This window comes from Bombus terrestris, chromosome 8, assembly GCF_910591885.1.
Source record: "Bombus terrestris chromosome 8, iyBomTerr1.2, whole genome shotgun sequence".
NCBI classification, from domain to species: domain Eukaryota; kingdom Metazoa; phylum Arthropoda; class Insecta; order Hymenoptera; family Apidae; genus Bombus; species Bombus terrestris.
This window is the reverse complement of record NC_063276.1, coordinates 5,879,364-5,892,068: the sequence shown is the minus strand read 5'-3', so window position 1 is coordinate 5,892,068 and position 12,705 is coordinate 5,879,364. Positions and strand designations below refer to the sequence as shown.

Below are 12,705 nucleotides of genomic sequence, written 5' to 3'. Positions count from 1 at the left end.
TACGTCGAATAATAGTTTGTAGCTTAAGAACAACACATTAGTGAGATCATGATCATAGTCTTAGGTGTCTATAGAGAGAATATTGATTTGGAGCAGATGGAATAGGGAATAGTCTTGGGACACGAGTAGCCAGACTTAAACGTGGCATTATCCACTAAATGAAACGTTTGAAATACAAGACGTATAGTTATACGTATAGTTCTCTTGTCTCTAGGATAAATTACTTTTTTAACGTAAACGACTCTACAATCAGATGTCACATAGCTTTCGTAAAATCACAAAGAACTCGAACACGGTAATACGTGAAATATTCCTAACAAATCATGGTTTCACGCTTATATAGAAATTATCGCGATAATCTCAAAACGGTCTCCAAACTTGACACGCTACTATACGCAGATTTGTTTCTCCATTCTTCCCACAAAGATGCGAAAAATTAACACAAGATGGTAGAGAAATGTAAATTTTTTAAAATAGAAACTATACGTCTTCTCTTACGTTTTTCGTAACATTCCTGGAAGTTAGCACGAAAGAGGAAACAAAACTCATCTTCTACCCTTCCGATAAAATTCCAGGAAGCTAACACGAGAAGGGATAAATCTTGGAAGAAATTTTACGGAATTCTGCTGAAACGAAGCCAACGTTGGGACATTGGTCGGGACATTTGCACGATTCCGAAGCCGGATCGTGTTGAGCTTGGATAAAACTGGGAAAAATCGGGACAAAGTCGGCGATAGCCGATTATAGGCCTTCTTAAAATCCATCAATAATCCAGTATCGGATGGGAAGATCGCGGGGGCTGGAAGCCGACATTTCTCGGTCTTCCGTTGGTGGCTGGCGCGTATTAAACCAGCGGACGTTCTGGAATCCGCGTATCCGCGAGGAAAATTCAGGATATATCGGTCGAGACCTGTCGACGAACAAGTCGAGCCGGTGTGCAGACATGGTAAAACTATTGGATTATTCGAGGCGTACGAGTGGAAGAGCTGCGGTTAGCAGGCATCAGACTGAGTTTGTTGGATTCGGGATCAAAGTAATCTCGTTTGCCACCCCCCGATCAGCCTATCCCCGATGACCAGGGCTGGGCAAACCACGCCCTATCATCGCTGGATACCGTCGCCCTTTAGGCCCTTTTCGAAAACCCAATTAAAATCATTTAAAAGCGATGTCTATTATCCGCAGCCCCAATTTGCGTCTTAAGTGCCAATAGACTCAATAAAATAAGTCCATAAAAACGATTTTATAGGAAGCAAAACGATAATTTTCGTCGTTTTTTTGGCTCCTATACGTGATAAAAAGTTGGATTGTTTATTAGGGTGAAAGAAAAGGGTGGTTTTAGTCGAGAAACGTGGATTTGGACACGTACGAATCCACTTTCTTCCCTTTGGGCGAATATTTAAGTGGATATTCGCGGAATGTTGGACACCCCTGATGCCAGCTGAGGCGTATGATCTGGTTAGTTGACTCTAGGGTGGGTTTTGCCCTCGGCAGGCCACAATCCGCTCGTTTTTCGAGGCCGGATTAGCCTCATAAGACGACACCGCTGCTCGAAAGATTAGATACCGAGATTACCGATGCAAACAGCGTCGAATGACGGATTGAATCGGATAGCCAAGCCGATACTGATCAAATATGGCCAGGAAGACCGCTTGAAATTAGTCGAACCGCGTGGCGAGCGATCATCCAACAACCGATGACGAGACCAACGTGTGTCTCCAATTTTCTCCATTTTACTACACAAATTCTCCAAATGAATCTATCAATAAGATATCAAAATGTACAATTTAATAGAGTCAACATTCAGCTCGCAGATCAGTATAATTACAAAAGGTGTAGAGCGTTATTTGCTTAGGGAGAATCGCAGTTCTTCCTGAATAAGATATTGCAGGAATTACAAACACATTAGATATAATTTCGCCGTTCATTTTTGGAAGAAATACTATTAGACACACGGGATAAGGTAGACGTGTGATTTTGTAACAAATTTGTTAACAACGTTGGTAGAATTCCGAGAATACAGGCAATTCTGTCAAGGGATGTCTATTTACTTCCAGCGTTAACACGGTCGCCTGACCTGTCCAATGAATCGAATCTACCATAGATTTCTATATTGTTTACAACCTACATCCACTCAAATACCACAGATACTGTCCTCGAACATTAGAGAAATATATAAACAACGATGAAGACATTCGTATTAAAAATGGAAATAAGGAATGCTCTCTGTGTCAAAGAAAGTATAGAATCAACCAGGACGTGGACAGACAAATCCGTTTGAATACTCGTCTTAAATATTGAAAAACATGTTAACAGATCACCAATTAGAAAATTAAAATAGAAAAGTAGAAGAAATAGGGAAGTAAGATAGAGAAAAATCCCCCTAACGAGATTCTTAGGACTCTGAGGTTTTCCATTTCGAAGAACACCGATTTTCCACGACTGAGTCGTGCGGATTGTTAATGGAAAAATCATTTAAATTCGTCGTAATAATGAAAACGCCAAGATTGAGAGGGAAAATATTGAAAGAAAAGAAGATTCCTTAATCCCTCCATTCTGAGCGACGTCACTTCTTGTCAAACTCGGAAAACGACGAAGACCATCTCCTTGGCGATTGAGTCGTCCAGGTGTTGGGCAGAGGGTTCCAATGTCAAACCAGATCTCGGCTACGAGAGTTTTTCACTCGTTAATTCGAGCTGGTGACCGTTAAGCGTTTCTGGCTGGTCTTGAGGCGGCAATAAAAAGCGGGGCGACGAAGATCATCTTCATCGCTGCTCGAGTTCGTGACGTTTCAGGGCGGTGGCTTCGCGTGGTCCATTCTGTCCGAACGAGCACGCACGATGACGTGATCACGTGACCGTTAAAAACCTGACCTAACCGACATCCCTGCCGGCACGCCATTATCCGTGCGTCCATCGCTACTGAATGAGCCCCGATGTCCGGGGCATAAGCTCGCTATATCGTCGGCCCTCGTAAATCCATCCACCTAAAGGACATGCGATCCAGAGGCCCGTTGTCCTTCCTATCAACGGGCCGCGCGAGTTCCTTTCCATTCAAGGTCCTATGCTCGTACACGCGCGTCTTTGCGTGTTAACGTTCAGTGCTGACGATTGGGTTTGCTCCGTAATCGGCTATGAAATTGGAGAGACATTAACTGCAAGTTAGCAATTTTTTCCCTAAAACTTGACTTTTTCTCGGGATTGGGCGGTGTAAAGGAATTTATGAACGGACGAAATTTATGTCGAAAGGTTTCTGCTTTGTGGATAATTCTGGTAGATAGTTTTTGCGTAAAAATGATTAATTATTTTGCTTTGTTGCATTGCGTATCCTTTTTGATGATCCTACGCCATTCCGAAACTGGATAATTCTAACATTAAAAATCGCACCAACATCGACCTTTTCATCGCCGATAAACACGCAAAATCTTTCAATCTAACCTCTAAAACTTTTCTGACTTTCTACAATACTTCAACCACCTAATAATACTTTTTTATCCAGAAAGCTCGTTATAGAACACGATAACGTCTGAAGAACGATTCTATCTGTTCTCCTGCCAAAGAATCAAATCCTTGAAATAAAGATTTCAAATTTCACGAATTGGATCAGGGAGATCAGAGCTTCACGGACTCGGTTCGATAAAATGACAGCGACCTGGCGATTACTGGCAGCACGCAACTACCGAATGAACTAATATCCAAGTGTCGACCTAATATCGAAGCTCGGCGTAAAGGCATCGGGAAGGCACGCAACGTCTCTCTCGTCACGAGGCGCGTTGTATCCCTTTTTCTTCGGGTCCGATGGTTGCATGTACGCGTACCTTATGCAGGACGTGCCGTGGATATCCGGTGGTTGATCGATACGTCAGGAACGCAGCGATTACTCCTCCACGGGATTACTTTACCCGTATCGTGTTGCCAATCTGTGTATACAGGGAGGCCAGGTGAAATTGCGCGAAAGTTGCCGAGTTAGACCAACGCTTTTGGCCAACTTCCTTATTCGCCGATTGTTGCATGAAGAACGACTATCGTCGCTTAACCATGCCAACTATATTTTCATTATAAAAGAATTTCGTCACCTTCATTGGTAGATCAAAAAAATGATCAATTTCCTTCTTTAAAGATTCTCTTGACCTCAACGTCGAGTCTGAAACTAAAACTGTACGATTATCGAGAATATTGTATTCCATGTTGAACATTTTCTTACTGAAGATTTCCCCGAGCTATTAACAATACCTTCGTAAACTACTTTCAAAGGCTACTTACGATAATTAGGTATATTTTCGCGCTTCCTTAACCGATAAACGCATCGTCACGCAACATCATTTTCATCAGACAACAACTAGATAAAATTATAACACGAAAGAACTTAAAACGGATCGAAAGAAACACAATATCGTGTTCATTTGGACATACGACCACAAACGACAGACTCCAGTTTCTTACGAGATTCTCGAAACAGTTATTCACCAACTATATCACAACGTCTTCAAAGATTTTTCTTTCAAAACGAAAAGATGTTCTCTAAAAGTTGCAAAGACAATGGACCGAAGAGGAGACAGATCGAGGGAGCAGATGGGTGCTACCCAGTGCGCGGGGCCACGAATCGATTTCGATCTTTCGCTCTCGATCCCATAAATATCTGGCGGAGCCAGTCAGCCGGATAATTACGTATCGAGGCGTACAGGGGGCGGAGAAACGTGGCGTTCTCTATAAGCTTCGATATTATGCCTATACGTAGTCGCGGCACGCTTGACCCTCTTGACACTCGGATGATATAATAATAATTGTTGTGCGTCCATGCCAGGCTACGAAGAGGAACAATCCGCCCCGGCATCATTGGTAGAAAGTCACTGGCTTCGGATACACCGACCTTTCGCGGTCGTTGTGTTGCTGGGACCGGCCCAGTGCGCAGAACGGGGCCCCGTTTAATTTCCTCGCTTCGTTTCATGCTTCTTCCGAACGAGCGTTTTCGTTTGGCCGCCGTTTAATTAATATCGGAACGCTTTCACGGCCCTTGCCACCAATACGGCCGATCCTTTATGCTCGATATCGCGACTTCTTTCAGTAGAAAACGCGACCTTTGATCTTTCCTCTTAAGCATTTCTACGAGCTCCGTTTTCTTCATTTCTTCTTCACGGTGCTTTGTTCGTCGTACGTGCAATTCAAAAATTGCTTCCAACGTTTCTGGATAAATCGACGCAGGCTCGCGAAAGTATCCGAACATTTGTAGACGCTGCTTGCCAATAAAATAGCGTTGTGTCGAGTCGTGCATCGTAACGAGGTACGATCGTCGTGATTGCGTTGATAAAATTTGAAACAAGTCCGAGAATATGTATAACGATTACGAGTGACGTGTTTCCCAGAGATCACAAAAGTATTCAAACGATCAATTATCCATTACGTTAACAAACTTTATATTGTTCTCCAAGATCCAGCTTGAAACTTGAGATTATCTGTACCATTTCCTCGTGGTAAATACGTTCGTGAGAGTAAGTCAAATTTTTTGGGTATGTCGAATACTCGTTATGGATCTGAGTAATAAAATGGAGAATTTTATTTGGAAGCTTCAAATAATGGAGACGACGCAACATATGCGTCAGTAGAGTAAGAATACCGGTTCAGACCATCCGTCTCCCTACTTTCTTATCGCGTTGCAGCTTAACTTGGACGTTTCGCCCTGTAACTGTCGGATGCTCGTAACAAGATCATGAATTCCGATACTCAATCTTTGTAGTTCTTCGTGGCATGAAAGAAAACGTAAGATCTCTCTCTTCGTCCCTTTCGACTGGGGATTGGTATAAGAGCAGTAATTTTTGACCACATCGATATTGATTTAGCAGACGTGAACATTGAGAAAAGAAAGGATTCAGCCTCCAGCTGGACACGATCTGGAGAGGTTGCACGGCTCGAAAGTTCGCCAACGTTGGCCCGATCCTCTCGCCTCCCGTTTGAAAATGAGATTTCGGTGGAGGGCAAGATAACAGACGAAACTGCATACCGAATTAGTAGGATGGAATATCTACCGAAGAGGCATTACCTATCGTCGACTGAGTACAAACAAAGAGGAGAGGCGAGCGGTGTATAGTAAAACGATCGTCGCTCGACTTGAAATACGTAGCCATTAACGGCCATAACCATTACCGATTCGACTGAATTGTGAGGTTAGTATGGGGCTAATCTGCTACGTGCTTTACTTACCTGTCAAGAAATTAGCATATTATCTGAATACCGGCTCCCTTGCCTCCGATTCCTTGGGAGCTCGAAACTGTTCCTCCTCCTTTCGCTTTCCTTCGCCTCTTTCCACTTCTCTTAGCCCGGTTAGTTCGAAGCAACGAGCATTTTTAATCGATCAGGCCCGACGAAATCGCGTTTCTTCAAATTTCACATTAACGAAACTTGAAAGAGCACAAGCGTATGAACTGACGGCATTTCTTTAATGAAATCGTTAAGAGGAATCATCTTACTAGAAATATTATCGAAGATGTATAATTAAACTCGTACGCAATCGTTATTAATTTCGTTCCAGCGCAGTCCATGCGACTCGATTATTATTATTAATTCGTCACAGAGTAGCCGAGAAAGACGTAAATATGTCGGATACTAATTGCTAATTAAGTAATGAAATGGAAAATTGTATAAGGTTGTATTCTGACAGTTGTAAGTAATCGAAACGACGTAACGTACGCGTCAGTGAAATAAGAACGTCGATTCAGACCGATTGCCTTCCTAATTTTCTGTTACGTTGAGGTTAGACTTTGTTTTATATTGTGATTCCAAATATATACATAGAAACATAACGATTGGACCAAATAATGAAAACACTTATATGCCACATACATATTATGCATACGCATATACATATATCACATGTTTCCATTATTTCGTCCAATCTCTGTGCATATACATATATTTACATTTTATCAGATAAATGTATTCGCTGTTACTAGAGCAATTAAAGAAAGGAAAAGTGAGAGAAGAGAAATAAAAACGATAGCAAAGCAACTTAAGGAGATAACGCCGTGGCAATAGTAGATTCTTTTGTGGTCTTTAATTATAATTGTAGGTTTAGATGGCGCTAAGTTTAGACGTAAATAGGCGTGAGAGCGTGAAAGTGTGGGATGAGTAAGTGCGACTACATTCGATACGATTGAGTAAGTATACGGTATCATACGTGTAATCTAAGTCTATTTCCTGACCGTGAGATCGAAATTAAATAAATACCTAATTATCTATATTCACTTTGACTAAATGAGAAAAATGGCAAAGAGAAGGAGGAAAGAAGAGTTGGTCAGAGTTCCAAGCTAATTGCTTCATCGACTCTTAACTCTTAATAGAACGCGTGCAAGAGGTTCTATTTGCGCGCGAATAATTGATCGTGCGTGGGTCTACGATCGAAAAAAAACACAGGGGGCGGACGAGGTTAGGGGTTGGGGGCAACTTCCTGTGCCGGTGTTGGCGGCACGCACGAAAATATTTAACGCAAACGAGCATAATGGGATCTTTGGTGGAACAGAAACAGAAATAAAAATCACGGTAGCTTCTTGGGGCATCGCGAGGCTTAATGGGGTTAACCCTGGCTAACCTACGTATAATTAAAAACAGAAAATGAACCGAGACGAATCGGGATTATTGATCCGGTGGATTTTACGTCGACATTTAAGGGCCACGGCCAACGTCGATCTATCAATTCGTACAGTGCGAGGAATTCCTCTTTTGTATCGTCATATCCCGACTTACGTACTCCTAAGTTACATCATTCTGTTCGACGAGTCGATAAGAACTGTTTCACAATTCGATCCGAACAAGGAAAGTATTGGACTAAAGATTCATGAAATTTTTTACTGCTGTCTAGCATTTTTCATATTCATTTTGGATGAGCCGAACAAAAGGTGAAAAACAGTGATTTTTTGATCGAAGAAAGAATCATATATCAATAGACTGAACCTTTAATAAAAAAGGAACGGATAAAATGATATTTAGGAATAAGGAAAAAAAATAATAATTTTCACATGATTCTCTCTTAACTGTTCTAGGACTCTCGAGAAGCTCTCAAGACTCTTTCATCCATTCGCACAGAACTCTCACTCCTACATCGTCGAGATCCGCTCTTAATCACGAAGCTCGGTTTCAAGATTTCCTCTAATGGCACTGATAACGGTGACGAGCGTTAACAGAACTATGGACCGAGTTTATGGCGCCGTTTCTCTTCGAGGTGAGACAAACAAAGCGTGCGAAAGCCCGAGGCAGGAACAACTCCCAGGCGGGTCTCGTTAAAAGAAAAACTGGCAATGAATTCCTCTTTATCCGGAAATCTACCAAAGAAAGAGCACGTAAAAAATTGGTGGTAGACTAGCTGCGAGAGAAGAAACGATTACGAGCGGTTCGTTGTTTCCACGAATCGCCACGAGATCGTTCGAAACGAGTTCGTAACCCATCGAATCCGATCTGCAATCGGGTCGTCGACAGCGGAAAGGTAAACACGGTAAAACCTCCAGTAAGAAACGAGACTTTCTTCTGCATTGTAGTTCGCTCCATCCCGTAAAACTAACCGCTGCTTGTTTACCGATTACCTCTTACTTACGCAGTTTCGCGTAACTCCTCCTCTGACCCGGCCATTTCGCCCGGTAACTGGGACTTGGTGGCTCGGGGAACCTTCTATGAAGCTGTTAGCTCTCTGCAAACGACCGAATTACCGGTGCGAACTGAATTGTCCCGTTGGCGCCACGTTCTTGCCGGTCAATTTGCGGAATCGTGTTGATCTTGAGGTAGTTGAGCTGCGAGGTTGTTAATTTACCTGTTTAGCGGTATGTTTTGAAACGAGAGGTTCGATTTAGGTTAAAATTTGATTATAGAAATAAGGAAACGTTAACGTGACATCGATACCAAAATCATTAGCGAGGTAGTTGCGCAATGGCTCGCTTAAAATTCGACCAATATAATCATGACAGTCGTGTTTCGTTGCAACGCTAATCAAATTTCAGTAAGTTTTAAATAACATGCATAATATGTACAGAACAGTTGTGTAAATATCTTCATTGAGACCAGACACCATATTATTATTACCATGTAAGGAGATTGTCAGTGTTCTTCGCTTATCTTGCAACACGTAAACGACTGAACGAAAGGCTAAATGTCAAAAAATGTCATTAGCACATCGTTGGTTGAAGCTTCTCGCAATTTACGGTTATCCCTCGATCAGATTCGCCGACGAGGTACAGTAAATCGCGCGATGGCAACGACAGTCAACAGGCAGACGGCACGGTACAACCGTGGGATTCGTGCTAAGGATCCTCGTTCGCTCTGCACCCTCTTGGCTGCCGTTCTCTTCAATCTTCCCTTAATAATTGTTTTTTGCTCTCGTGTTTACGAGGACCGGCCAATGATACGCATTACGCGTGGCGCTGATTGCTCGGCCCAACTTTTAGTTCCCTCTTGCCCCTAATCTTCCCCTTCATATCGTCCAACTCTCTCTTTCTCTTTCGATCCTCTCGCCTGGCCAACAAGGAGCGTCAAACAAATACGCGTCCTTGATTTTCCTCAAATGGTTCCTGGGTAATTTGTTCTTCTTCCTCGTCGCAGAAGTTTCAAATTGCAGCCAGGTTTCCAATCGTTATTAGACCACGAATTTTTATGCATTTGTGGTTGTGTCGAGGAACGCAAAGGCTTACACTGCACATAATACGCAAAAGTATATAATGTGTCTAAAACACTAGGTATAGGTACCTGTTGCAATGAAACAATTTTCTACGTAGATTCTCTACCTGTTGCAATAAAGCAATTCTCCATTTAGGTTTCACTTTTTTGGTCCCATTACGCATAAAAGAAAATAAGCGAATCCATACCAAGGATTCGTAAGTGAGAATGAAATCGAATTTGGATCGGAATTAAAAGAAGGAAGATTCACGACGTAACCAACAATGTTTATTAATCGATGCAATATGAACACGAGAGAGAAAACAATCGTGAGAATGATGTTGAGAACCGGCCATTCCAAGATACTGATAATATTCTAAGAAATGTTAAAAATCGAAGACTGAGGAATAAAATTACTTCTTGCTACTTGGCGTATCGATTGAGGTAACTTTCCTATTCGATAGGAATCTCTACGGAAATAGAATTAAAAATCTAGAACCTTCAGTTAAAAGAAATAAACCCCCTTCTCCACTCGTTATCGTAGCTTTTTGTATTTTCATTGTTCCTTGTTTGCTATGTAATAACAACGTAGGCAACTATAGAGCTCGCAAGCATTAGGCTCGTTAGAAGCCAACAGAGCAAAATCTGTACGGGACTTACGTGTAATCGACGGAAAGAAAAAGAACTGGCGCCAATTGGAATAGGATAGAAGGGGGCGCCCGTAAACATAGGAAAAGACGCGGGGCATGGCTGCATATTTATAAAATGCAAATTCTAATTGCGGTAACAGCGACGCGAAATTAATGATTGCATTTAAAACGCTTTATCAGCGCCTGGCACATTTTAACTCACGTAATAAGCAGCCCGTGCTCCATCGCGTGTATAGCGGTGTTCGGTCGGATGAAAAGCGCGGTCGCATAAATTTTTATTAAAAAAAGAACCGACCCTCCCCATTAACCCTATCGAACCTCAAAACCGTTTCATTTTGTTACACGAAGAAATCCGAGAAAGTTAATATCAATATTGAGGCTACATGTAAATTTAGAAAACATAATTCAAGCGAAACTGCTTCGTTTTCTCGTATAAAGAAGCTCGTGAAAACGAATACTGGTATTAAATCAATATGAAAAGTGGAAAGGTTTAAAAGCCGAATCTAATCTGCTCTACTCATTCTGTTACACGAAGGAATTCAAGGAAACGAATACTGTTATTAGACCAGTATAACAATTTCAAGTCACCTAAGGCAAATCTGTTCCGAGAAGATGTATTGGAAAATACTGATTTTTGCACATAATTTAACAATGAGCTTCATCAAATCTAGAAATATTTTTAAGGATAAAAATTGACACCGACGTGCGAAGATATCTAATATTAAACCTACATGAAGAAAACATCTATAAAATACTTGCTCAGTTAGACGTATTCTCACTTAAATTATTAAGAAGATATATTACAGAGATGACTAAAATGGATAAAACACGATGTTATCGTATGGATAAAGGCAACTGTCGCTACAAATACACAGCACGATGATAAATTGAAAATTAGGTTTAGAAAAAATTAACAGTAACGGATAATTCCACCTTTGAATCGGTATATGTGTACTTCAAAGTGGATAGCGTTTATAAGTTTGCAAAACGATATTTTATAGAACAGGCCGGACATTTCGCAAGTTTTAGTGGACAGATGACGCGGAACGGAGGCACCGTCAAAAGCAAAGCTAACAGCCCAGCGAACATATGGCGTGGCTAGCGTGATCTTTCGGAAAAAATGAACAAGTTTTCGTGCCGTCGACCCACCGAACACCGCTGTTTCTCCGCCTATTGGGCGGTACTTGCGTTTTCGCAAACGCGTTTGCACAAGTCTGCAAACAATCGGTCGTGTTTGCCGTTGCACGTTCGCCCCTACGCTCTATGCTAGAGTCTATACAACCCTGAGAAACTTTTGTCAACTAAATTTTCCTTGAAAGGATGATTCTCGAACAATTCTGAATTACAACTTCTCGAATCGACAAAAAACGACCGAATTTCCGAAAACAAACCAGGAAATATTTCGTAGTAAACTGATACCCTGGAGCATAACGAAGATTATAAAAAAAAAGAAAACATAACATATTTCTGCGGCTTATTTTATTTTAACGTCGTTTTATAAATAGGAAGAAATATCTAAATATAAAGTAGTTAAAAATAAAAGGAATCTGATTGTTGAGACTATAAATTATAAATTATATAATAATATCAAATAGAAGAATAATCGAAGTTGCCTTCTTATTGCAACGGTTCCTTCGATTGGCAAAAATTTCAAGAAACTTGATCAAAGCAACTGTACATACATCGATCTGATATCTATTTGTTAATATATTATCTTCATGAGAAACTCATCGCTGTATTATATAATGACATCTCTGAATCTTCGAAAATGTTGTCATAAACGAAGTTCTACTGTAAACGAAAAAAAAGAAAAAGAAAGTGGAGGATAACTCGGAAGAGAGTAACGAAAATATCGTTTACTATTAATCTGCCAATTTATTTCGCCGAAACATTTTAACGCGAAACTGGAAACACGCAGGTGCCTCGTTACTTCCCGTTTCCCCACGATGCAACCTAATTACTCTGAGGACCCCTTCGTTAAACAGTGATAAACATCTCGACGATTAATAAGGAGTACTGTTTTCTTGATGCCAGTTGCCGATCCCCGGTGCAGCGACGAATTCGCCGATTCCGTCCGAAAACGACAAAAATGTGGTAAAAGGTGCGATATAAAATAAAACGAAAGAGACAAGAACCTGGCTTGGCCAGTGGCCTCGAGTTAATTGCAATCCTCGTCCCTCGTAAATTAGTTTTCCATTCGTTACTCTGGCGTGTTTTGCTATGTCCGAAAACGTGTTCGTTGAGAATTAATATTGTAATTTTTAGAAACAGTTAATGGAATCTGAAGACAACGTAATGTAGCATTTATATACTTAATGATTAAGTTGTAATATTATCATAATAATACCTCAAATGATTGAAATTTTAAAATTCCTTGAACAACTAGTTCACTGTTTCTGGCTATTATATAGTTAGATCGCGGATTT

At 41.1% G+C, this 12,705-nt stretch overlaps 1 protein-coding gene across 1 annotated transcript in view; it reads right to left on the bottom strand.

Moving 5' to 3' along the window:
- Positions 1 to 12,705, bottom strand: part of LOC100648283 (aryl hydrocarbon receptor protein 1) — a 159,787-nt gene that overhangs the window by 118,790 nt on the left and 28,292 nt on the right. The gene's annotated exons all lie outside the window — the stretch shown is intronic.